General features: G+C 36.8%; 1 pseudogene; it reads left to right on the forward strand.

Annotated features, from left to right (window-relative positions):
• LOC122240518 overlaps nt 1-25,821 on the forward strand; it is a 127,642-nt pseudogene extending 101,821 nt beyond the window's left edge.
• The last annotated feature ends 818 nt before the right edge of the window (nt 25,822-26,639 follow it).

Consider the following 26,639-nt stretch of genomic DNA (forward strand, 5'->3'; position numbering starts at 1 on the left):
AAATCGTGATTATTTTAGAAGATATAACAAAATGTCCAGCTATTGTATCAATATTTAAAGCATAATTTTTCAAAAGGCACAGAGGCTAAACATACGTGCCTTTGTTGTCCAAACCCCGGAGTACTTAAACCAGGGGGCTCTATTTGCATTCCATCACTATATCAAGTGGAGTGCATTTCTGTATCTGTTCTGCAGTTCTAGCAGCAGAAAGTAAAACTCCATCTTCTCACAGATTCTCAGAAGTTATCACACAAAAAGCATGTAAGAATTACCATGTTGCTTATCAAAGGGCAAAGCCCATGGTTACAGCCCTGTTGACTGGTAGGTGGTGTGGAAGAGATCGATATGAGCTGTGTAATCATCCCTCCAGCTTTATTACAACGTTGGTTTTTTCCAAAGACATAATATACATGGGTACTAATGGCTAATTAGTTTAAATTAGTTCAGTAGTATGCATTTTGACTGATTTCAACAAATATTTGTAACATATAGCTCTTTCAGAGGGACACTTTTAACAAGCAAGCAGAGTTGAATATTTCAACATGCCTCCAGTTTCTAACATGATGTCAGGAGGCATTTGATAAGATTAACTCCTTTTCACCAGAAATGCCTTCTATTTGATAAATTTCAAGGTAAATACCATCTTAGCTTGCCATGTCTTCTGATCTTTCCAATGATGTTGATTTCATTTTTAATGCAGAAAATGACTGTCACTGTGAGTTGACTCAGCTTTTTGTGGTTGAAGGTTATTACTATTTTTATACCACTCCATGTGCCAGTAAAATGTTTCTCACTTCATTATCATGCCCAGGCCTTTATGGTATCGCTTAATACAGGATGAAAATATTTGTCCATTTTGTGTTTGGATGTTGGTGAGCATGGATGATTGTGGGGATTCAAGTGGAGTCGTGAAAAGGGTTTTTACTGAGGAATAACAAAAATCTTTCAGAGCTATGGGTACATGATTTTTAATAGGTGCATTTATTTGATTACCAGCAGCCACTTGTAGGGAGTTCCAGTTGCTCCCCATTAACGGACATAAAAAAATAGTTATTAAGCTGAGATTTCTCAGATTTTCTGAGCAAGAGTGACTTCTATTTAAGTATGAATTCAAATTTATAAAGTATTTTAAAAATGCTGAATGATATTTTCAGCATTCGGCTTATTTTGGAGTTCAGGAGTGACTACCTCGGGTGACTTGTTATGCTGCTTTTTACCGACTTAGAAATACACGGGTGTTTTAAATACACGGCAGAAGACTGACCTCAGGGGAACCTAGATGGCCTATTATTAAAGAGACTTAGTTTTTGATAATTAGACACTGCATTTGTTTACATGTATACTCAGAGTGCCTCTGAGAAACTAAATTCCCACATTTTTAGCTCCCTACAAACAGTGATAGACTTGTTCTAACCAGCTTTACCTGAGTTTATTTCTAAGTGGCTTTTAGGGCAAATGACTTGAATCACCATGTTGTTCAGGTTGATATTATATGATGATTTAACCCTCAGAACTCTTGTGCTGTGTACTTTGGCTTTACTCCAAGTCACCATGAGATACGCATAGGGCACGCTTTGTCTTCGCTGAAATCACGAAAACACTGCAATTTCAGAATATGTGGTACCTGTTCCAAGATCATAAAGTGGCCTATCTATTGCCTTCACTCGTGAGCCCATAAAGTACTCCCCATGGTTCCTTTAAAACTAAATTGGGAAGGTGTCCTGTTGCTGGATGTTCATTTCTGTGAATATTTCACATTAATGTGTGGATTCATGTGCTGTCATTACGTTTGTTTTAGAGGTGGATTTTGACAGGAAGCTAGCAAGGTTTCAATGTGAAATTTAGCTACAATTTCACATAGATAATTCTTCCTGTCTCTACTTTTTCTTTGAGCATGTAAAATTGAACACACGATTACTTATTTGTACTCAAAGTTACTAAGTAGAGTTTCAAGCCAGGAGCTTCCAGTGGAAGGCAGCGTCTTGTGTTAGTGTTTGATGCAAAATGCATGAAAAGTAAATTTAAGATTAACTGTGTTTGGGGGGCACCTGGGTGGCTCAGTCGGTTGAGTGTCCGACTTTGGCTCAGGTCATGATCTCACAGCTCATGGGTTCCAGTCCCAAGTCAGGCTCTGTGCTGACAGCTTGGAGCCTGGAGCCTGCTTCAGACTGTCTCCCTCTCTCTGCCCCTCCCCCGCTCATGCTCTGTCTCTCTTTCTCTCCCAAAAATAAATAAACATTAAAAAAATTAAAAAAAAAAAAAGATTAACTGTGTTTGGAAGCACTTTTAAAAGAAAACTCACAGCTATGTTGTACAACCATTGGTGTTAAGTCAAAGGACTTGTTCTGGTGGAGGAGATAGATCTGAGAGATAAGAACATGTAAAGTCTCAGTGGTAAATCAGTTTGGCATGAATAAGGCTTCAACGTGTTTAAATCCACTTCCACTTTCAGTCTACAGAATACCAAATAGTCTGTTTAATGAATTATTTCATGATATTCCTCCAATGTTTGAGTGGTGAGAAAACTAGTGAATGAGAAACATTACTTTTGAAATTAAGAAAATTGAGTTGAGTATATATTAGCAATTTGAACCAAAAAAAGCTAAATATTTGTCTTTTTTTTTTTAAGTTTTAAGAGTTTAAGCAAACATTGATTTGAATGGGGCAGGGACAAACTGGAAGTGATTAGAACTGCTCCCAAGATAAGTATTTCTAATTTTCTATTTTGAATCATTTATACATAATCAATATTTTAAGTTATAATATCTGATGTATTGTGGATGCTATATTTTAAAACTATTCTAAAATCATTTGGGCATATATAGCTATTTGTGTGCATGTATACACACACATATATAGTATATAACATATATATATTTTGGTCATTTTGAAAATTGATTCAGAAAACTTAAGTTTTAACTATGTGTTTTGATGAATACTATAGGTCCATAAATAATAATTTATGTATTTATATATGTGTTTATATGTAATATATATGCTTTGTCTCAGAGGGTTTCCTTTTAAAGGTATATAGAAATATATAAAACTAACATAAATTTGCTTCTAAGGAGCATCATGGTTTTAAAATTTAAATAAATGTTAAAAATAATATAACAAACTATCATTGGACTTATTGAATATGTATTAGGTTCACTTTTAAGTGAGACAACAGTGAACTTATATGGCTTCCTCATGATCTCTCATCCAAAAAAAAAAAAAAAGAATAAAAGAGGGAATAAGCATTTTGCACAGTGCTCTGGTTTTCATTCCCCAAATATCTGGGTGACCTTCTGGTGTTGTAGGGTTCAGTATCTGAGTAGGGGGCTCTACTTCCTTGTGAAACCATCCAAAAGAATTGACCTTATCCTTTATCTCTCTGGTCTCTGAGATTCTGAGCCTTGCATCAATGGTTGAATTAAATTCTTCAGTTCAGAAGAATAGACTCAGTCTTCCCAGGCATCCCTCAACAATCTTGGGCAGTCATCAACCAAGACAGTAGCATCACACATGCTAAAAGAGAAAAGATTTTCTAGAAAAAAATAAAGAAAGAATTCAGTAGTGTCTATAGATGCAGGAACAAAATATACATTGAAGAAATAGTAAAATAGTATCGACTTTAAGACAGGAAGTATTTTTTATGTTTCCATTTGTTTCTCATTAAGAACCACCTCAACTTATTGGTGCATAGGTAACAAAAATAACAAAAATAACTCATTTATTCTTATGTATGTATGTATGTATGTATGTATGTATTTATTTATTTATTTATGCACACAGAGTAAAAACGCAGACTTTTGGGATTTTATTCCCCAGCCATTATCAATGGGTTTTTAAGCTAGCTAAAGGAAAGGCAATTCCTGGGAGAATTAAAATCTTGTAAGTGAAGATTCAAGACCAAATTAATTCATGGGTATATATACTTTACTATGTTGCAACAAAGACTCTTGGTGGCGAAAGCAATTTTGATATAGACCAGTCTTCTCTCCTTTATTCGATTAGAAATTTTTCTCTGTAGGGATTTGAATCTCAAAGGCCTGAAACAAAAGTGAAAGTCAACTTAATTCTTTGTGTTTCTGTCTTTTCTTTCTTCCTCCTTTTCATCCCAACCACCAAAGATTTATGTTCTGTGCACTGGGCTAGGTACCAGGGAATAAGAGATAAATAAGACACAGTCCCTGCTGATAAGGGCTTTATCATCTAGTGGGAAAGATAAAAATAAATAAATACAAGAAATAAAGTATTGTAGGCTTTTTGATAAAAGGATGTACCTCTGGGGAAAGGGAAAGAAGCAGTTAGTTACTTGTAGGGGGATCTGACAAGGCTTCGTGGATAAAATGATGGTTGCGATGATGATTACGACCTTGTAGTCACCAGTGGACAAAGTGAGAAGAGTATTTCAGATAAAAGCAGCACACAAGAAAAGTAAAGAGACTTGAAGTGGTAGGTACGTGCAGAATGGTTTGAATAGTTTTGGTATGGCTGGAATAGAAGATGTGCATGTGAGAATAAGAAAAAGAAAGGCACCAAAAAGGTGAACGAAGAGTGTTGAACAGCTCTGTCATTTTAGAAGTCTGGAGTTTGTACTACAGAAAAGAGAGACCTGTAGGAGAACTTGTTGTTTTGTTTTGCTTTAGTAATATCATTGTTGCAGCCATGTGGAAGGTGGTTTGTACAGAGGCCCATGCAGACGGAAGTGGGGAAGGAGAGAGACTGTTTTCACAATCCAGGCTGATGCAGATCTAGAGAGCAGAGCAGTTACAACAGCAATAAAGATAGAGCACAGCACACAAAAGGAAGGTAATTCAAGGGGCTGCCAAGGATTGTTTTTCCTATCTCCACCAAGATTAGAAGGCAAGTGGCCAAAGCGCTCTATGTCCTTATAATAATTGGTTGTGTAGCATTGATCACTTAATTATGTAAAAGATAAGAAAAGAGTTTCTCTGTAGTTCCTGTGTATGGCAGAATGTCTTTAGGCAGCATTTCTTTTCTTTTCTTCTCTTCCCTTCCCTTCTCTTCTCTGTGTCTCTCTCTGTCTCTCTCTCTCTGTCTCTCTCTCTGTCTCTCTCTCTCTCTCTCTCTGTCACTTGGTCTTGTTGCTGTTTGTATCTAACAAAGTTTATGCTGGGAAAGGGAGTTTGGGCCACTTTGGGAAAAAGAAATTGATTTCTTTGTACATTTATTCACTCAACAAACACTTAGTACTGCACTGTGTCCCTGGGGATATGAAAAGAAAATGGCGCAATCCATGGCCTGGACTTGGAGATTTCATAGCACAATGGGGAGAGTATATAGTAACCACTACACTATCCTAATCTCCACAGTGGAGGCATGTATGAACTGCAGAGGAACACAGAAGAAAGTAAATGCTTGAGGTCACACTTGGAAAATGAATAATTTGCCATGGGGAAAGGGAGTCAGGCAGAATGAATATTTTATATTCAAAATTTCAGACAAATAAGGGGAACCTGGTATGTTGAAGAATAAATGGTTCAGAATAACCCCAGGAAAAATGGTGAGAGATAAAACCATTTAAAGTAGGCAGGAACTGGGATATAGAGGGACGTTCAAGATAAAATATTCAAGAATTTTGACATGGTCCAAATTGCATGGGCAGAGAAAAGAGAAGGGACTAACATTAGGTAAGCAGGTACTTAACTCTGTGATGAATGCTTCAGGGGTAGTATTTCAGCATGATGCAGTGGGAAGAGCACAGTTTTGGAACTGAACAAGTTGGAGTTTAGATCCTAGATCTTTTTTATTAATTTTTAGAGTTGGGTCAATTAATTTATTCAAACATCTATCATCTTCATAATGTTTTATGCCTAACTTGCATGGTTGTTACAAAGAACCGATGTTAGCTGCAAAGTGTATGACACGATAGGTGTAGTCCTATCCTTAGTACGAATAAACACTATTAGAGCTGAAATTCAAAGCTCTGCATAATTCCAAAGAATGCACATGACACAGCCCTTAGCCAGTCAGAATCTTGCAGAGCCTTGGACTGCTTCACTTAACCGTTGGTATGTGACTCATTCTGAGTCCGCTGAAGTTAACCCTAAAAATTACATGGAGATCTGGTCAAACAAGCCTTCTTTTTCTGCAGATTTAGAGCACTGAGAAGGTGAATCTAGAGATCACTGTTTGCCACCATGAAGCATGAACTAACTGGCCAAGAAATCATGCTAAAATAGAAGGAGGCAGAGTCAGGAAAGTGACAGTAAGTCCTAGTTCAGCTGTACCTAAAGTTAGCTCTCCCTATGTACTTTTTTGGTAAAGGAGCTAAATAACAATAATAACCACAATAATAAAAGTAACTTCCCTTTTGGTTTAGCCTGAATCGAAATAAGTTTTCAGTCACTTTTATCCAAGAATACTGACTAATAAGGTTGGAATTAGTAATATAGATGCACACTTCGGCACAGCAATAATGTAGGGATAGAGCGTTTGTAATCAATAAAGGAAAGAACTAAATATTACGAGGGAGAGACAGTTGGTGTAGACTGCTCGTTCCAGAAGCTGAACTAAAAAAAAAAAATCTTAAAGGAGAAAGCACAGTAGCTAGAGTAGAGACAGTTAAGGAAGTATTTATTCCCAAGATGAGAGAGACTTGAGCATGTTTCTAGCCTGCAAGAATGAGGCCAGTGAAAAGGAAAAGGTTGACAGTACTGAGAAGAGAGGGGATAATTAATGGAGGAAAGTCCAGACAGAGGCAGGAAGTGATGAATATTTCTGTTGCCATGAAATCTCTAATAAGGTCTAGTGTCTGCTCAGATGGTTGATCAATTTGACTAAAAGTTCTAATTTTTTTTTAAAGAATTGTTTTAACTTCTACATGTCTAGTTATATTTTTTACGTTTCCTCCAATCCCTCCTATTTTCCCCAATCCATATGAAGTCGTATAATACCCCAGTTTCCCATCAAACAAAACAAAAAACGCAGAAGCAAAACTAAATTAAAACCCCCCATTCAAACTAGTGGAGATTTCCACAGCCAAAGAATATCCAGGATAACTGAAGGCATCTCAACAGAGTCATTTTGCAAGTTTTTAGGTTTCCTCCACTTTTTTTGTCCGTAATTTTCACAATCTGATGCACAAAAACAATGGGAAAGATGATTACGTCAAATGTATGAAAGAAGTGGCAGAAATCCAATGGGAAAGACATGCCCTCCACATTTGGCAGGAGATGTGCAGAGAGGCAGTGGCTTTGTAAAGTGATGAGTCACACTTGAACAGAGGCTCTGGAAGGAATTAGTTCAAGAGAAGGCTGGAGAGCTCCCTGAAATGTATGAGTGCCTCCGGCCATTAGCAATATGTGTGTGATCATAGCGAGACAAAGGAAACCCTGAGGTCTTCAGCCCATTTTTTTTCTGGAACCAGCAGAGGAAAATATCCCTAGCTTTTCCTGTCTCTGTGCTGTGTAGAAAATCACAGCCCTTTTCTATTCTAGTGAGAAAACAGTTCATAAGCACTTTTTAGAAAACTTTATCTTGACCCAAAGTATGTAATACAGATTTTAAATATGGTAACTAGATGACTCTGAAGGGAAGATTGATCTGCTCAAAGGTCACTGGGCCACACGACTAATGAGCTTAAGACAGACTGGGCAAGAGATGGATGAGAGAGAAGAAAACTGTTTGTTTAACTCTGACTCAATCAACAAAAAGCAAGCAAGCATCAGGCTGGCAGCAAATGACTAGCATATGGACAAAGCCTCAAACAACCAGGCAAAGAACAAAGCCGAATTTACATAAAGACGTACCTATTGAACAATATGGTAAATATCAACTGCCACGTATCAGGGATCAAAAGTTCCTGATTCGAGTGCTAGCAAACTGCTCAGTATTTAATGTCTTAAGCAGGGATGGATTACCTTTCTGCAATAATTTTGAAAATAACTATAAATATTTATAGACATAAATGACAGCTATTTTCCTAATCCTGTTTGTTGTACCACGTCATAGTAATCCTAGAACTTTGAAGGGCAGAAGTAAAATTTCAGTTTTATAACAATCACATTTTGAGCTTGTGACATGGAATAATATGACTCATTGTTATACTTCTGTATGTTCAAATATGACCAGAGAATAAAAAGAGGTTAGGCTTTCATAGGCTGAATTATCCGAGTGAGACCTAAATCCCCACAAATTGGTTTTGAAATGAAGTGCCATGAAACCAATAAAATGTTCCCGTAGATTAATGCAACTGATTGATCAATTGGTTCATAAAGTGGAGCACTTTGTTTCTAAAGCATTAAACGATAGATCACGGAACAGAGTGTTGGTTCCAGGCCTTCTAAAATGGATACAGAACTGCTGGTGTAGAGGCAATTGGCAATATTGTTAGAAGACAGCCTCAGAGTGTGCTAAAACATCAGCTAATTTCTAGCTGTTATATTATAAAGTTTTATTTATTTATTTATTTATTTATTTATTTTTTGCTTTTTATTTACTTATTTTTTTTTCATTTCAAAAGACCAAAAGTACTTGACATGAGTGGGGAGAGAGAACCCTCCCAGTTCTGGGAACTTTGAGTGAAGGCACTAAGTCTGTACAGCCCAATTGTGATAAAATGACTTAAACATTTCATTATTCCAGTTTCATTTGCTTGGGAGAGTATCCTTGACCCTAGATTAATGTAGAATTGAAATTTCCACAAACTGTAAACCTCTCACCATGTAACTAGAATGATGTCAGTAGAGCAGGTGATCTGAGGCCTTCGGTGACCTCTGAGGGGATGTCCTCTAACAGCAGTGGTGAGGGGGCTTGTTTGGCTTTGACTTTTAAAAATTGCCGGAGAAGACTATTCTTTGTCTCTTGCCATTTGAAAAGAACTGGAAGCTGTAGGTATGTGAGAGCTGATTGTCTCCAGTCCCCCTCTGCATGAAAATTCTTGGCGCTCTGCCTGGTTTACTTTACAGTTAGTATTACCTCATTATTCTTATTTTCTCCTGGTGTCCTGCCTTGAAGAGCTTTTCCCGAATGTGATTTTTCTGTCTCTCCCTTCAGAGTTGACCATGCAAAAATCAAATAAAGACAGTCAAAGCACTGCCCTCAAGGGTGTGATTATAGTGACTTTTGCCTAGGCATCACAGTCCATTATTAATGTAATTCTTCTGAGGAGGCCTTGTGAAAGAGTCCAGTCTGATATAGTTTCCCCATTCTATGATTGAGAAGCTGAGGTATATTTTAAAAATGGAGGAAAGTAGCAATTACAGTGGTCAGGCAACAAAATATTGCAGTAAATAAAAAGTTGAGAACAGCATCTATACTGTGCCCAATTCTGTGCTAGGTGCTAAAGTATGTCCGTTCAAATCCTCAAATTAACTTTCTAAATTAAATGGCATTTTGTTTCTATTTGCTGCTAAGTCCCAGGGCTAGAATTTGACCCCAAGTTCATCTTCTTCCAAAGCTCAGTCTTTGTCACATCACACAGTACTCTTTCCCAATTGAAATAGTACTTTTATAGCATATTTCAGTGATGATTTACACTGAGTAGTACATTTTACTAACTATCCTCACAAAAATCTTTTGTACTTAATAGGGATAACTAACTTTGTCTTACAGATGAAGAAACTGAGGCAAATTCAGAAGAAACTGAGGCCAGGGGAGACCCTCCTTCTTCCTACAAAACTTAATCACATTATAGGAAATAGGATTAAGGTCTTCTGTGTTGCAATGCTATGGCAGCTACATTAGATCACATCATCTATTTGGGGGTATTTATTTTGGGATAGACCCAAAGCAGTTAAGAATAATGATATATGTATCAGGATTTCCACAAATAACCACAAAATTTTACATGATTTTACTCAGGCTGTAGGTAAGAGGTGCTATCATCACACAGTGTGGAGAAAAATGGAATGATAAGTTCCCTGACAGCAAGAACAGTATATCCCCAACAATCAGCACAGTTCCTGGCAAATAGTGCATATTCAATAAATAGTTGCTGAGTGAATGGAGAATAACTTAATAACATTGACAAATTAAGAGAGAGCTTGTTTGGGTGCCTGGGTAGTTCAGCCAGTTAAGCATCTGACTCTTGATTTCGGCTCAGGTCATGATCTCATGGTTGTGAGATTGTGCCCTTCGTCGGGCTCTATGCTGAGCATGGGACATGTTTGGGATTCTTTCTCTCCCCCCCCCCTCTCTCTCCCTCTCCCCCCCACCCAACTTGTGCCCAAGCTCTCTCTCTGTCAAAATAAATAAACATTTGAAAAAGAGAAAGAGGGAGCACTTGCTAGTGAGAAAAACATTAAAAAATGAATGGACAGCATTGGTGTGTGGGTGGAACTATAAAGCTGCAACTTTTCAGCTTGTCAGCAGGGCCCACTGACAAAAAAAAAAAAAAGTATACTTCTTCTCAAAAGGCTTCACTGGGAAAATGTGGTCTGAGGAATGTTGATTAATTTGACTGTGTATATATCACAACAAATTCATCTATACATGGAAAATTCCACTAAACTTACCAATGGGGTATCTCTTTTTGGATGCACTCAGAATGGCTTTATACTTCCAAGAATTTGTTAGTTCTTTTGATCAATAACTAAAAAAAAAGTTGAGTGCCTACTGTGTCATGATCCTCAATAGTGAGGATAGCAGTACACAAAATGGAGAAAAATTCTTCCTCATAGATCTTATATTCTAGTGTAGGAAGAGACAATAAACAAAAAGTTTAAATATATACTCTGTCAAATGAGGATAACAGCAATGAATAGAAATAAAACAGGATATGGAGTGCTAGTTGTGTGTGTGTGTGTGTGTGTGTGTGTGAGAGAGAGAGAGAGAGAGAGAGAGAGAGAGAGACAGACAGACAGACAGCCTGTGCAATTTAAAATACAGTGATATAGGAGACCTCACGCATAAGATGATATCTAATGAAAGATATGAAGGAGTAAAAGAGGTATAGATACTTAGGAAGGTGAGAAAGACATTATTGAAAATGGGCTAGTAAGTACAAAATCCCAAAGGCTGGAATGTGCCTGTACTGTTAGAAGGAAGAAGGCTGGTGTCAGTAAAGTCGGAGAGGAAAGTGGGTATTACATAGTGCCTTAGAGATGATTGTGAAGGCTCAAAATCTTCTCTGCACAGGAAACCATTAGTGGGCTTTGAGCACAACAACATGATTTAATATATACTGTACAAGGATTACTCTGACCACTTACTGTACTATGAATTGACCAGGGGCAAGGATGGAAGCTATTGAAGTGATCCAGGGGAGAGATGATGATGATTTGCTGAGATATTAACAGCAAAGTGGTAAGAAGTGGCCATAATCTGGATATGGATTTGAAGGCAGAATTGCTAAGGTTTGTCAAGGAACTGGGTATGGGGTAGAAGAGAAAGAGATCTGTCCAAGATAACACAGAGGTTTTTGTCCTTAGCACCAGGAAGGTGTTGCCATTTACTAAGACAGGAAAGACTGTAGGGTGAGGAAGTTCCAGAGATGGGGAATTCAGTTTGCAGTTGGGTGTGTGAGGCTGGAGCTCAGAGGAGATGTCCAGGCATGATACAGAGATTAAAGAATCATCAACTTATAGATGGTATTTAAAGACCTGAGACTGAATGAGCTCATCTGAGGATATACTATTGATCGATAAGAAAAGGAGTCCAAAGACTAAGTCATTTCATGATTGAGCACAAATAAAAGACTGAGCCTCCACTCCCATGTGTATTGCAACATTATTCACAATAGCCAAGATATGGAAGCAATCTAAGTCTCCATCAGTGGATGAATGGTAAAGAAGATATGTCGTATGTATCATATATATCACGTTATATATATATCACATCATACACATGATAGAATATCATTCAGCCACAAGAAGGAGGTCCTGCCATTTACAACATGGATAGGTTCTCAGAGAAAGACAAATACTGCAAACTATCATTTATGTAGAATCTTAAAATGAAAACAAACAAAAACCCCCAAAGTCCTAAAAACAGAGTAGAAAAGCAGGGAGTGGGAGCTAAGGGAAATAGAAGAGGGGGATAAGGACGTGGAAAGAGCACCCAGTGATGTAGGAGAAAAAGCAGGAGAATTTGATATCTGAGAGCCATGTAACAAAAGTGTTCTAAGGAGGATCCATCAATGGTGCCAAATTTTGCTTGAAAATCATGGAAGATGAGAATAGAGGACTCATCAAGAGTTTTAACAATGGGAGAGTATTCATGACCTCAGCAAGAGCTGTTTCAATGGAGAGATGAGTCCCAAAAGACTGGATTGGATTGGATTGGATTAAATAGATAATGAAGGAGAGGAATTGAGGCAAAGATAAATATACAGTTTTACATTTCAGTACGTGCAGAGAATTGTGAAGGGCAGAGATGACTGGAATAAGAGAGGATTGGGTTGCATACTCTGATGGCATGAAAATCTACTCTCAGTGAGTTTAGGAAAGAGAGAGGGAGGAAAGATAGGAAATGTCAACATGAAGAGCACTCAGCAGCCTTCATACCTAGAGATAGTAGGATGTGGGAGAGAAACTATCCATCATACTTGGGGGCTGAGTGGGAATCTGTGCCATAAGGAAAGAAGCATTTTTCAGTTGGAGTAAAAAAAAAAAGGTAAAGAAAAAAAAAAAAAAGGTAAAGGGAACCTTCAGTGACATATTTGAAGACATGGGGTATTGAATGGCCCTTGAGTCCAGAGGGCTTAGTGTAATTGTTTTACAAATTGGAGAATGGCAGGAGGTGATGAGGTTAGGTTAGGAGATATGGGTTTGGAATCTCAGAGATGGAAACAAGGGCTTATTGTGACTGATAAAAATAATGATAATAGATATAAATTTAATAAAATTAAATTTGATAGTCTTAAAGCAAATTATAGAGATATAGTTGTGAGTATTGTAGATGAGGGAAAAGGAGATGGGAGTATTGTCCAAAGTGTGAGGAACACAGGGTGCTTTGTTACATGATATCTGTAAATGCCAAATATTTCCTTGTCTTTCTGGGTAGTGTATTTTTAGACTTTTCCCGGACTCTGAGCTTATACTATGTTGTAATAGTCACTAAACAAATATCTGTTGAAAAAAAGAGTATAAGAATGAATACATGTTTCCATAAGATGATAAAATGCTGAATGAGACTTCATTTTACATGGGATGGAGTAACTTGTGTGAGACCAGGACTGCTATTTAGAACAACTAGAAAAGCCAGGTAAAATGATGATCTGTTTGACATCACAGGCTGTCGAGGAAATAGACACCAGCAGCACTGAGTTGGGAGGCTGAGATTTGGAGTGTACCCATCATGTGGCTGATTCTCTCCTCAAGACAATTCCTAGATTCTGGGGTTGTGTGGGTTAAAGACAGCAAAACTGACTGGTGTTCGATGTCTAGTAGTTCTTAAAATGTCTGGTGATTCCCTCAGTTTGGGACATACAGTCACCTGAGTGAATAACCATAGGTCGCTTTGGGAAAGGAATAAGGACTAAGTATATACCACAGCATATACTTCCGTGGTGTTAAAGGGTCCTTCCTCCTAGGGCTCCCCAGGTTCCAAACAGGAAAATTAGCTCAGTTCTGATAACCAAGCAAAGAACTGTGATATTTTCTTGGGGCAGTTTCCCTCATCTTCTTACCCCTCTATTCTTGCTCTTTTGTTGCCGCTGTTATTTATTATTGATTTTGAGCAGAATCTTGGCAGGCCCCCACCTCTCTTTCTCATGGGAACCCCAGATTCCATTAATCATTTACACTGTTCCCTGTGGGTCAGGCCTACTGGGCTCCTCCTCGGCTCACTCTCTGACCTTTCTGGTATTATAATCATTGCAGGCTCATCTTAATGCCTTTCCTGTTCTCTAGGACCTGGGTCCCTTCAGTCTGGGCTGATTTGGTTGCTCTCTGATGCTACCATTTGGCTTTTGTTTGTATTTTATTAAGCTTTTTGAGTTATTCTAGATGGCAAACTTAGTCTGATAGCAGCAACTTAGTCATAGATGAGTTACAGAATATTTAAACACTACGAATTAATAAATACCCTTTGCCCCTGGGAGACCCACTACTCTACCTCTTAGCACTCAAGTCCACCCACACAGAAACAAATTAACATTTTATTCCTAAAGAGAAAATGCATTCCCTACAACATTTTTCTCACCATTGTCTCATGTCCCTGCTATACTGCGCTTTTTTTTATCCTATAATAAGATACCCTTTGGCAGTTTTGAAATATGGTCATTCAGATTTCTGTGTTTGAGGCAAGGTATCAAGTGTAGTATTTTAAAACATTAATAAAACTAAATGTATGTTTGTATGTTGGGAAGGAAGCTGGCAGGAGGATTCTGGAGACCAATGGTTCCTTAGCTACGGTCTTCCTAGGAAAACCTGGGGTAAACTAACATTTTAATTGAAATTGTGATTTTCATTACATCAAATGTATTGTTTGTCTTACTCCTTTTCTTGGATGAAAAATGGCATGCATTATATTAGCAAATATATCAGAAAAGCATCAAAGAGATAGGGTATACTTGAAATCTTTTTGACTGCATGATTTATAAAGCAAGCTATTCTATTTATACAGTTAACATCACATTGCACTTCTGAAAATCCGAACTCAGTTTTCAGAGTTAAAAATCATTTGCTGTGAATATGTGTTTTAGATACTTAAATAGTTGTTTGAGTTCTGTATTACATGCATATGCTTTTTTTTTTTTTTTTTTTTTTTTAAATTTTTTTTTAACGTTTATTTATTTTTGAGACAGAGAGAGACAGAGCATGAATGAGGGAGGGGCAGAGAGAGAGGGAGACACAGGATCGGAAGCAGGCTCCAGGCTCTGAGCCATCAGCTCAGAGCCCGACGCGGGGCTCAAACTCACAGACCGCGAGATCGTGACCTGAGCTGAAGTCGGACGCCCAACCGACTGAGCCACCCAGGCGCCCCGCATGCATATGCTTTTTAAAGCTTATCTTTTTTGGCAATTTATCAATTTTTATTGTTATTGATTGATTGATATTTTATTGCTATATAATTGCTATCCTTTTTAATTTCCCATAGGAAAGTATATATTAAGCATTATAATTTTCAGGATAACAATGAGAAATTACTTAACATATGTCAAATTTCTCTTAAAACTATGAATTCCTAATAGCAATAGCTATCACTTATAATGAGCTTTTAATCCTCACAGCAATTCTGTCCTACAGATCTTGTTCTCATTTCTCAGATGTAGAAATTAAAAGTCAGAGTTTAATACCAGCTTAAGGTTACATGAATATCAGTGGAAGAGTCAGGAGTTAAAACCATTTCGTAATGTACACACAGAGCAGCTCCTGGTTATTCAATCAAGCACTAATCTAGATCCTTCTAGAATCTAGAATTCTGTGAAGGAATTTTGCAGATGTGATTAAAGCTGCTAATCAGTTAAGTTGATCCCATGGGAGATTATCTTGTATAGACTTGAATCAATACATTGGAAATCCTTTCAGACATGCTCAAGTCTTCTCTGAGTGGAGAGCTTCCTACCTGTGGTCATCATAGGCTTTTGCTCCTGCCCCTGGGGTTCCAGCTGGCTCACAACATTCTTTTCCTGATGGCTTTCCCAACAGGCCTCCCACTTGCGTAGCCAGTACCCACAATTACATAAACAAAAAGGCATATATTTGCTTATAGATATAATCTCCCACGGGTTTGCATCTCTGGATGAACCTTGACTAATACTCTTGCCTTCACTGCAAATCTCATGCTTGAGTCTGAACTTTGTGCAAATTCAGAATGGAACAGTGGGGAGGGAACAGTGAATTTAAGAACAGGGTGGAGAGAGTGAAGAGCTTTATTTTTGTATCTTTACATTGTGATGTTGAAACAGTTTTTACAAAGAATTCTTTTCCTGTCATTTGAGTGACTCATGTTCAACAACTTTTGACATCATTTCTAAAATTATATGGTATTAAGTAAATATAACTAGTGGCCATTAGTATCTGATTAGTAACACTAGGAGTTATGACATATCAACATTTTTCAGTGTAAACCTTGAATTTGAATCCAGAAGTTCTGGATTATAGGGAAAAAGTTTTGCTGCTATTACATGTGTACATGAGAATTCTCCACAGATTTGTGTAAACAGTACTTTTCTGCAGAGCATTCCCTTATAACCTACTCAATAGTCTCCAAACAAAACAGATTTCTCTTTTAATGAATGAATACTAGAATACAAAATACCTTAAAAAAATACTTTTATGGACTGAATGTTTGTGTCTGCCCCAAATTTATACATTGAAGCACTAACCCCCAGTGTGTTTGTATAAGGAGATGGAGCCTTTAAAGGAAGTAATTAGGTCTTCATTCTTTTTTTTTTTTTCTTCAGTTTATTTATTTTGAGAGAGACAGACAGACAGACAGACAGATAGACAGACAGAAGGAGCTCGCATGCATGTATGCAAGTGGTGACCTGAGCTAAAATCAAGAGCCCAGAGGCTTAACCGACTAAACCACCCAGGTGCCCCAGGGCTTCACTCTTAATGATCTCATTTAATCTTAGTCCAGTGGGATTGGTTTTCTTATAAGAGAGAGTGCTCTCTCTTTCTCTACCAGTGGACAAGGAAGAGGTCATGTGAGCCCACAGTGAGATGGTGGCCACCTGTAAGCCAAGAGGAAGGGCCTCAGAATAAAACCTACCTTGCTGGCACCTTGATCTTGGACTTTCCAGCCTCCACAACTGTGAGAAATAAATGTCTGTTGTTTAAGCTACCCAGTTTGTGGTATCTTGATGGCACCACAGGCAGATTAAGAAAAATACTAAACCTAAAAGATAACATTTTAGGGGCACCTGGATGGCTCAGACTGACTTCAGCTCAGATCATGATCTCACAGTTCATGAGTTCGAGCCTCGTGTTGGGCTCTGTACCAACAACTCAGAGCCTGGAGCCTGCTTTGGATTCTGCGCCTCCCTCTCTCTGCCCCTCTGCCTCTTGTTCTCTATCTCTGTCTCTCTCTCTCTCTCTTTCTTTCTTTCAAAAATAAATTTAAACATTAAAAAGAAATATTTTAAAAAGGTAACATTTTACTAAAAATTAGTTAAGTATATACAATTTATTTATTAACTATCTCAAAAAGCATATACTACAAAAAGTTTCTTAAACTTTTTATTATCTTAGGCCTATAATTTTAAGCTAAATTAAATAGCAGACATGCAGACAATGTAGTAAGCATAATAAATTCTAGAGGAAAAAAAAATAATAGGTTTTGGGGCACCTGCATGGCTCAGTCTGTTAAGCATACAGCTCTTTATCTTGTCCCTGGTCATGATCTCTCAGTTCGTGGGATCAAGCCCTGCATCCAAAATACAATTAAAAAAATTTTTTTTTAATGTTTATTTATTTTTGGAAGGGAGAGACAGAGCATGAGTGGGGAAGGGGCACAGAGAGAGAGACACACACAGAATCGGAAGGAGGCTCTAGGCTGCAAGCTGTCAGCACAGAGCCCAACACGAGTGTCGAACTCACAGACTGCGAGATCATGACCTGAGCCGAAGTCGGACCCTCAACCGACTGAGCCACTCAGGTGCCCCCAAAATACAATTTTAAAACAGTTAAACATTTTTTCAAAGTGATTAACCATCATAGCTATAAAGGTATAAGATAAAAGTCTTACTAAGTTTAGGTATATGAAATTAGAGTGTAATCAAATAACAGTTGAACCATTTAAATGCCAATTTAAAGTTTAAAAAATAGGGGTGCCTGGGTGGCTTAGTTGGTTAAACATCTGACTTGATTTCAGCTCAGGTGATGATCTCACATTTCCTGGGATCAAGTCCTGTGTTGGGCTCTGCACGGACAACGCACAGGCTGCTTGGGATTCTATCTCTCCTTCTCTCTTCTCTTTGCCCCTTCCCCACTTACTCTGTCTCTCTCTCATAAATAAATAAATAAACATTTAAAAAAAAACTTTAAAAAATAATTTTACGTATCTAAAGTGATGTTCATAAATTATATTTGTTAAAAACTAATAATGGTTATAACAGGGATTATAATGATAATATCCAGATCTTATATTCAATTAATTGTATAAGATCTATGACTATTAATTCTTCTAATTATCTTTAGGGCATCAAAAATACAGCAATCTTTGAAAGAGTTTGGGGTAAAATCTCATTTTTTAGTGAACTACATAAGTTGAGGGAATTATATATCTAGAGAACATTTGAATCTCAGCATTACAAAATAAATCATGTTTATAACCATTAAATGTGAAGCCAGGCCAATTACCAAACTAAAGTCCTAGAGACAAAGTGAAATAATTTCCTTTACTTATAGTTTGTGAATAGGTTAAAATTTAATATATTAGAATACTCCATAAGAATTCACATAGGCTTGTATATAGATTATTTGTTTATTAAATAACCTACATATAATATATATTTAACATAAAACATATATATTTTTTCTTAATCATCATCCCCTATTTAACCCATCCCCCCAACCCCTTCCCTCAGGTAACCATCAGTTTGTTCTCTATAATTAAGAGCCTGTTTCTTAATTTGTCGCTCTCTCCCTTATTTTTCCCCTTTGCTTGTTTGTTTCTTAAATTCCACGTGAGTGAAATCATATGATATTTGTCTTTCTCTGATTTACTTCGCTAAGTATTATACTCTCTAGCTCCACCCATGTCATTGCAAATGGCAAGATTTCATTCTTTGTGGGTGAATAATATCCCATTTATATATATATATATAAATATATTAATAATTATATTATATTATATATAATATAATATATATTATATTATATATTGTATAAATATATAAATATTATATTATAAATATATTAATAATAAATATATTAATAATATCCCATATATATATATATATATATTCTTCTTTGTCCATTCATCAGTTGATTGACATTTGGGCTGATTGCAGAATTTGGCTATTGTAGACAATGCAGCTATAAACATTGGGGTGCATGTATCCCTTTGAACTAGGATTTTTGTATTCTTTGGATAAATACCTTGTAGTGCAGTTGCTTGATCATAAGGTAGTTCTATTTTTAACTTTCTGAGGAGCCTCCATACTGTTTTCCCAGAGTGGCTGCACCAGGTTGCATTCTCACCAAGAATGCAAGACGGTTCCCCCTTTTCCACATCCTTGCCAATACCTGTTGTTTTTTGTGCTGTTGATTTTAGCCATTCTGACAGGTGTGAGGTGATATCTCATTGTAGTTTTGACTTGCATTTCCCTGATGATGAATAATGTTGAGCATGTTTTCATGTGTCTGTTGGCCATCTGTGTGTCTTCTTTAGAAAAATGTCTATTCATGTCTTCTGCCCATTTTTAATTGGATTATTTCTCTTTTGAGTGTTGAGTTTTTACAAGTTCTTTATATATTTTGGATACTAACCCTCTATCAGTTACGTCATTTGCAAATATCTTCCCACATTCCACAGGTTGCCTTTTAGTTTTGTTGTTTCCTTTACTGTGCAGAAGTTTTTTATTTTGATGTAATCCTGATAGTTTATTTTTGCTTTTGTTTCCTTGCCTCAGGAGATGGGTCTAGAAAGAAGTTGCTATGGCCTAAGTCATAGCCTGTGTTCTATGCTAGGGTTTTGATGGTTTACTGTCTCACATTTAGGTCTTACATCCATTTTGACTTTATTTTTGTGTATGGTGTAAGAAAGTGGTCCAGTTTCATTCTTCTGCATGTTGCCATCCAGTTTTCCCACCACCATTTGTTGATGAGACTGCCTTTTTCCCATTGCATATTCTTTCCTGCTTTGTTGAAGACTAGTTGACCATACAGTTGTGGGTCAATTTCTGGGTTTTCTGTTCTGTTCCATTGATCTGTGTGTCTGTTTTTGTGCCAGTACCATACTGTTTTGATTATAATAACTTTGTAATATCACTTGAAGTCCAGAATTGTGATGTCTCCAGCTTTGTTTTTCTTTTTCAAGGTTGCTTTGGCTATTTGGAGTCTTTTGTGGTTCCATACAAATTTTAGGATTGTTTGTTCTGTGAAAAATGCTGGTGGTGTTTTGACAGAGATTGCATTAAATGTGTAGATTGCTTTGAGTAGTATAGATATTTTAACAATATTTGTTCTTCCAATCCATGAGCATGGAATGTCTTTCCATTTCTTTGTGTCATCTTTGTGTCATTGCTTTCATCAGTGTTTTATAGTTTGCAGAGTATGTTCTTTGATCTCTTTGGTTAGGTTTGTTTCTAGGTATCTTATTATTTTGGGTTTAATTTTAAATGGGATTGTTTTCTTAATTTCTCTTTCTGCTGCTTCATTATTGTTGCATAGACATGCAACAGATTTCTGTACATTGATTTTGTATCCTGTGACTACTGAATTTGTTTATCAATTCTAGCAGGGTTTTTTTGGTGGAGTCTTTCTTCCTTTCGTTTTTTCATTCTTTCTTGCCTTTTTATTTTTGAGAGAGAGAGTGTGTGTGAGCAGGGGAGAGGGATGGGGGGAGAGGGAGACAGAGAGAGAGACAGGAGAGAGGGAGAGAAAATCCACACGGGGCTCAATCATGACCTGAGTAGAAATCAAGAGGTGGATACTCAACCAACTAAGCCACCCAGGTGCCCCTCAGGTTTTCTAGATAGAATATTATGTGTTCTGCAAATAATTAAAGTTTTACTTCTTACTTACCAATTTGGATGCTTTTTATTTTATTTTATTTTTATTTTATTTTTATTGTGTGTGTGTGTGTGTGTGTGTGTGTGTGGTCTGATTGCTGTGGCTAGGACTTCTAATACTGTGTTGAATAAAAGTTGTGAGAGTGGACATTCTGTCTTGTTCCTGACCTTCAGGGAAAAACTCCTAGTTTTTCCCCATTAGATGATTTATCTGTGGGTTTTTCATATATGGCCTTTATGTTTCCTCTAAACCTACTTTCCTGAGGGTTTTTATCATGAATGGATGTCAAATGTTCTTTCTGTGTCTATTGAAACGATTGAATGATTCTTATCCTTTCTCTTATGATGTGATGTATCATATTGATCTGCAATATTGAAACCACCCTTGCAACCCAGGAATAAATCCCACTTGATCCTGGTGAGTGATTTTTTTAATGTATCATTGAATTCATTTTGCTAGTATTTTGTCAAATGCAAAATAATATTAAATATATATTAATATATTTAAATGTAAATACATATTTATATTTAACATATAAACATATAATACATATTTATATAATATATATAAAAAGCCATATTTATGCATTATTGTATCAACCCTTCAGTTTTTTCAAAATATATTTTTTAAAGGTTAAATACATGACTTTCATATGAAAATGAGCACATCAAAAATTTATTTAATACATAAATGAGCAAACAAGAGGGGTCATGTTGTTTCCAAAAAATGTTTAGAAAAACAGAAGTAATGGGGCGCCTGGGTGGCTTGGTCGGTTAAGCGTCCGACTTTGCCTCAGGTCATGATCTCACGGTCCGTGAGTTCGAGCCCCGCGTCGGGCTCTGTGCTGACAGCTCAGAGCCTGGAGCCTGTTTCAGATTCTGTCTCCCTCTCTCTCTGCCCCTCCCCTGTTCATGCTCTGTCTCTCTCTGTCTCAAAAAAAAAAAAAAAGTTAAAAAAAGAAAAGAAAAACAGAAGTAATTATAATGAGTAAAAGAATGGTGAGAGAGGACTATGAAATTCTACACAAAGCTGAATTATGTCTTATGTGAAGAAAAAAAAAGTAACCTTGGGTTTCAGACCAATTTACATATTTTCAGGGCAAAATTCATTAAAATGGCTTCCAGTATTGCACAAATTAACATTTACCCTTATGGTGTAGGAAAATATCCTAATGATAGTAGGTAACAAATCCAAAGTTCCAAAATCAGAAAATCCTTGGGTGCACCTGTTAGTGCTTCAGTATGACAATCTCTCCTTGTGATCCTGATCCTAAATAAACTCTAGAGATTGTTGATTAAAAACACAAAAAGTTGGTCACAATGTTTTGGCCAGTTACAGAGATTTAGCAAACAATATCCATAGTTTCCTAACAGCATGCTCCGCAAGTTTTGGTTTGCTTTGGTTGAGTTTTAAATACCTCTTACGTGTTGTTCTATTCTGTGGGAGAAAAAAAAAATTATCTTCATTAGGTTACACCTTCAGTACCTCTGTATGTGTATGGATTCTATTTCCTCAACGTTCACAAAATCTGCTAAAGTGTTCTGACCAGTGATGAATTAATAGATCTATTACACTGTCTATGAGGCTGTGGTCTTGAACTCCACAGAAGGTATAAGACCTATGTCCTGGAGGCAATGGACTTTGATTTCAGACCCAAATTATAACCTTTGTTCCGTAGTGGGCTTTTAGTTCCAATTACATTGGATTTATTCTCCAGTAAGCCAGCACAAGTGATATCTACAATGATATCCTAATTAAATATATATATATTCCTATGAACCTATGAAAATAATTATGTTGCCATTAAAATGAAAGATTTAATCAAATATTTGTTTCTGAAGTATGAGAACCAGTCTTAATGGAAATTTCATTTCAGTCTGTAAAAGCATAGTCTAAAAAACCTAAGCATTAGAGCTAGAAGAAGGCAAAGAGGATTTTTCATATACCCATCAAAAATATCAATATTCCAGGTCCACCTGAGTGGCTCAGTCAGTTAAACATCTCACTCTTGGTCTCAGCTCAGGTCATGATCTCATGGTTCATGAGTTTGAGCCCTACAGCGCAGAGCCTGCTTGGGATTCTGTCTCTCTTCTCTTTAACCCTCCCCTGGTCGCATGCTTTGTCTCTCTTTCTCAAAATAAAGAAATAAACTTAAAAAAAAATCAATATCCCAAACAGAACACATATAACCACACAAATAGATTCCTTCAGCCATTCATTCAGTTCTATGTGTGTAATTAATTATTAAAGAAGGGTAATATTCTCTTTTGAGATACATGCACAACTATATCATGAGGATTTGATCAGTTTTTCCCCTGAGGGTTGAGTAGGTGTAAGGTGATCGAACTTTCTTTTTTAATAGAGAGAGAGACACCTGCCTCTCCACCTCCCCTCCTTAGGGTGTCTCCTTGAAACATTATTGACTTGATAAAAAGCTGAACCTTTCAATCTGGCAATGCAAAGTCTTAGTCCTTCTGATTACTGGAACTGCAAACACCTTCAGAATTAGCTCAGGATTGTCTGTTAGATTATCAGGAGGTGATCTCACAGGTGTATTCTTTTATCTCCCAAGAAGATTTGAGAAGTTTTAATTGTTCTTTTTCCACTTAAGTGTATAAATATTTGTGAAATTGTATCCAACCTTGTAGACACTTTGAGGCTACCTTTACATGCATGTAAATTTGAAATGGTTACTGACTAGGAAATTTTGTTTTCTCCCTTTCTCTTCAATACTGGTATGGAGGGGATTTATTGGTTTCCTGACAGTTTTCAGGAATTGTGACATTACTTATGAGGTATAAGATGTTACTTGCTAACAAGTTAGCCTACCATAGTTTCATGGATGCCAGTAGAACCCACAACACTAGGGTCAGAGACAAGGGACTGTTTATTACTCACAGCGAAGCAAGCAGAATGATCATCATGTTCACATCAGTTGACCTTGCCTACCACTTTGTAGAGGCACCAGGTAGATGCTGTGCTCACACCTGAAGAACATGGAATTTAGGAAACCCAAATCTCTTTTAATAGGCTCCAAGGAAATGAAATGAAATTTACCTGAGGGCAGCCCTAACTTTATTATACTGGCTTCTAAACAAACAGCTGTGGAGAAAAACACTATCTTCCAAGCCTGTTTGCTATTAAGATATCCTTAGAAAGATAACCCAGAACAAGGGTAGCCAGGGTTTATGCTTGTAAGACATACAGAAATGAAAGAGATCCTTGGTGACTTGTCTTCTAAAAATGTGAGAAAATATTCTTCACAGTGAGGGCATTGTAAATTTCTAGAACCTTCCTTCAGGGTGAACATTCTCTAAAATATATTTATATTAAAGCAAGTTATTCACACAAAAATAAATTTGGTAACCAATATTTCAGTATCCTAACTTAGAAATCATCTTGGAATGGATTGCTTGGGTAGACCTCTGAGTAAAAAAAATGTTAAAAGATTTTGGGGGAACTAATCTAGCTTTTCTAATTAGCAAACCACTGTACAATGCTTAGGAAGCTCAGATTAACTAGTCCCTTCAAGAGAAAACAAATCCAAATATTCTAAAAGTAGTTTTTATAGTTTTACTGTATACTGATAGAGTCAGGGAGCTTATGGATTTTTTTTTTTTAATCTAGAATTGCTACATTGGTCTGATTTGTTCAAAATTCACCTTATTTCCATTAATTTAATTACTGATAGAAAAAAATGCCTCAAAGCTAACAGTTTTGGTGAGAAAGTTTCTTTCCCCCGTCTCAAAAAGCACATTTAAAAAATCAGAAGTTTTGTGTCTTTATATTCTGGGAATATTAGAATTATGTCCATGATGACTAGTTTTCTACATGAGAACAGCCCTTATTTATTTTTAGAGACTTTCTAACATATTAATACCCGCTGGAGTATAAAAAAATATGTCACTCACACAATGAGAAGTAAAGGCTTTTCTCAGTTATAGATTCAGATACACAGACTTCACAGCTTTCCTTCACAACTCAGGTCAAAATACAACACAACACACACAGATCACTGGTTCAGATCCCAAATACTGCTCTTTTTTTCAATGAGCATGAGATATTTTCTTAATTGATTTGAACTCACAAATAAATTAACAAAAAAGACCAGTAACTGAGATAATCTGTTATCAGAGAACAAATCTGTGTCTCTACCCATTACAGATCATTAAATGGTGAGATCATGAAAACAGATTTTCATTTTTTGCTGTCCTATGCAAACCAGAAGCAAAACCTAACTTAGTTAAGAAATAGAAAATAAAACCATATAATAAGAAATTAAAATCGTAAAGAAATGAGTCAGTAAAGTTAATTGCTGCTTTATATTCTTTCTAAGAGGCAAGAAAATATGTACTTTGCTTCAAATACGAGGTGCATTTCTTTGGAAACTCAGTCTAATTGGTTTGGGAAGATAGGTCCATTTGGACATCTTGGTGAAACCTCTAAAACTCTCATGGTTTTTTAGAAGTTCAAACTATTACTCATATACAAGGGACACATCAAAGACTTATTAATAGTGCCCAAACTTGAGAAGAACTTTGGTTAATATATATATATATTTGTATATATATATATATATATTATATACAGATGGTAAAATAGCCTGCATATATGATATGTATATATGTATACATATATATATCATATATATATATATGTGTGTGTATATGTGTGTGTGTATACACACACACACACACACACACATATATATATATATATCATCAATCACACATATAGGAGTACTCATGATGACTAAATGAAAGAATGATGGAATAAAATATTGAAATTACATGCAAAACTGGTGTAATGGTTAATTTTATCAACTTGACTGGGCCAAGAGATACCCAGATATTTGGTTAAACGTTGCTCCTGCATACATCTGTGAGGGTATGTGTAGGTGTCTGCTGGCACCTCAGCAGAGGAAGATTTTAATAATCAAGTGCATAGAAGGACTTGTTCTGTGGATACCTGTCGGCCTCTTTCCTCAGCTACCCTGCCATTGTCCAATGGGCTCATAAACAAAGTGGCCATGGTGGCAGGAATGGAGGTTATCATGGGGTCCGCGCCATGGATCTCTACCATCACATATTGTGGAAGGAGCAGTGTTTTATTCTTGCTAGAAGAGACGCTTACCCTGGATATGGATCTGACTGCCCTGTGGGCAGTGCTTCTGCCAAAACTACCATCCATGTACTTACAGTATGTGTTATGTACAGTTGGATGTTCTACAAAATATCGCTTCTGATCAAGAAATTCACTTCACAGCCCAGGAAGCGTGGCAATGGGCTCATGCTCATGGAAGTCCTTGGTCTTAGCATATTCCCTACTATCCTGAAGCCACTGGCTTGATAGAACAGTGGACTGGCCTGTTGAAGACTCCACTGCAGTGCCAGATAGGTGGCAATACCTTGCAGGGCTGAGATGAGGTTCTCTGGGAAGTATATATACTCCAAATCAGCGCCCAGTATATGGTGCTGTTTCTCCCATTGACAAGAATCGAGGGGTTGAAATGAGAGTGGCACCGTTATTAACCCTAGTGACCCACTAATAAAACATTTGCTTCCTGTTCTTGCAACCTTATGCTCTACTGGCCTAGAAGTCTTGATTCCAAAGGTAGAAATACTTCTACCAAGAGGCATAACAATGATTCCATTGAACTGGAAATTAAGACTACCACACAGCCACCTTAGACTCCTCATACCTCTGAATCAACAAGCAAAGAAGAGAGGTACTGTGACAGCTGGAATGATTGATCCTGAGTACCAAAGGTAAATTGGATTACTATTCCACAGTGAATGTAAGGAAGAATGTCTGGAATACAGGAGCTCTATTAGGGCATCTCTGAGTATTGCCATGCCTTGTAATTAAGGTCAATGGAAAACTACAGTAACGCAATCCAGGCAGCATTGCTGGTGGCCCAGACCCTACAGGAATGAAAGTTATAAATACCAGCTATGACAATGTGACCAATTAAAGAAATTAGGAATGTTATTGTCATGAATATTCCTCCTGGTTTTGTTATAAATACATTTTTATATGTGTGTATACATGTATATGCATGCA

This window comes from Panthera tigris, chromosome B4 (genome assembly GCF_018350195.1).
Source record: "Panthera tigris isolate Pti1 chromosome B4, P.tigris_Pti1_mat1.1, whole genome shotgun sequence".
NCBI lineage: Eukaryota > Metazoa > Chordata > Mammalia > Carnivora > Felidae > Panthera > Panthera tigris.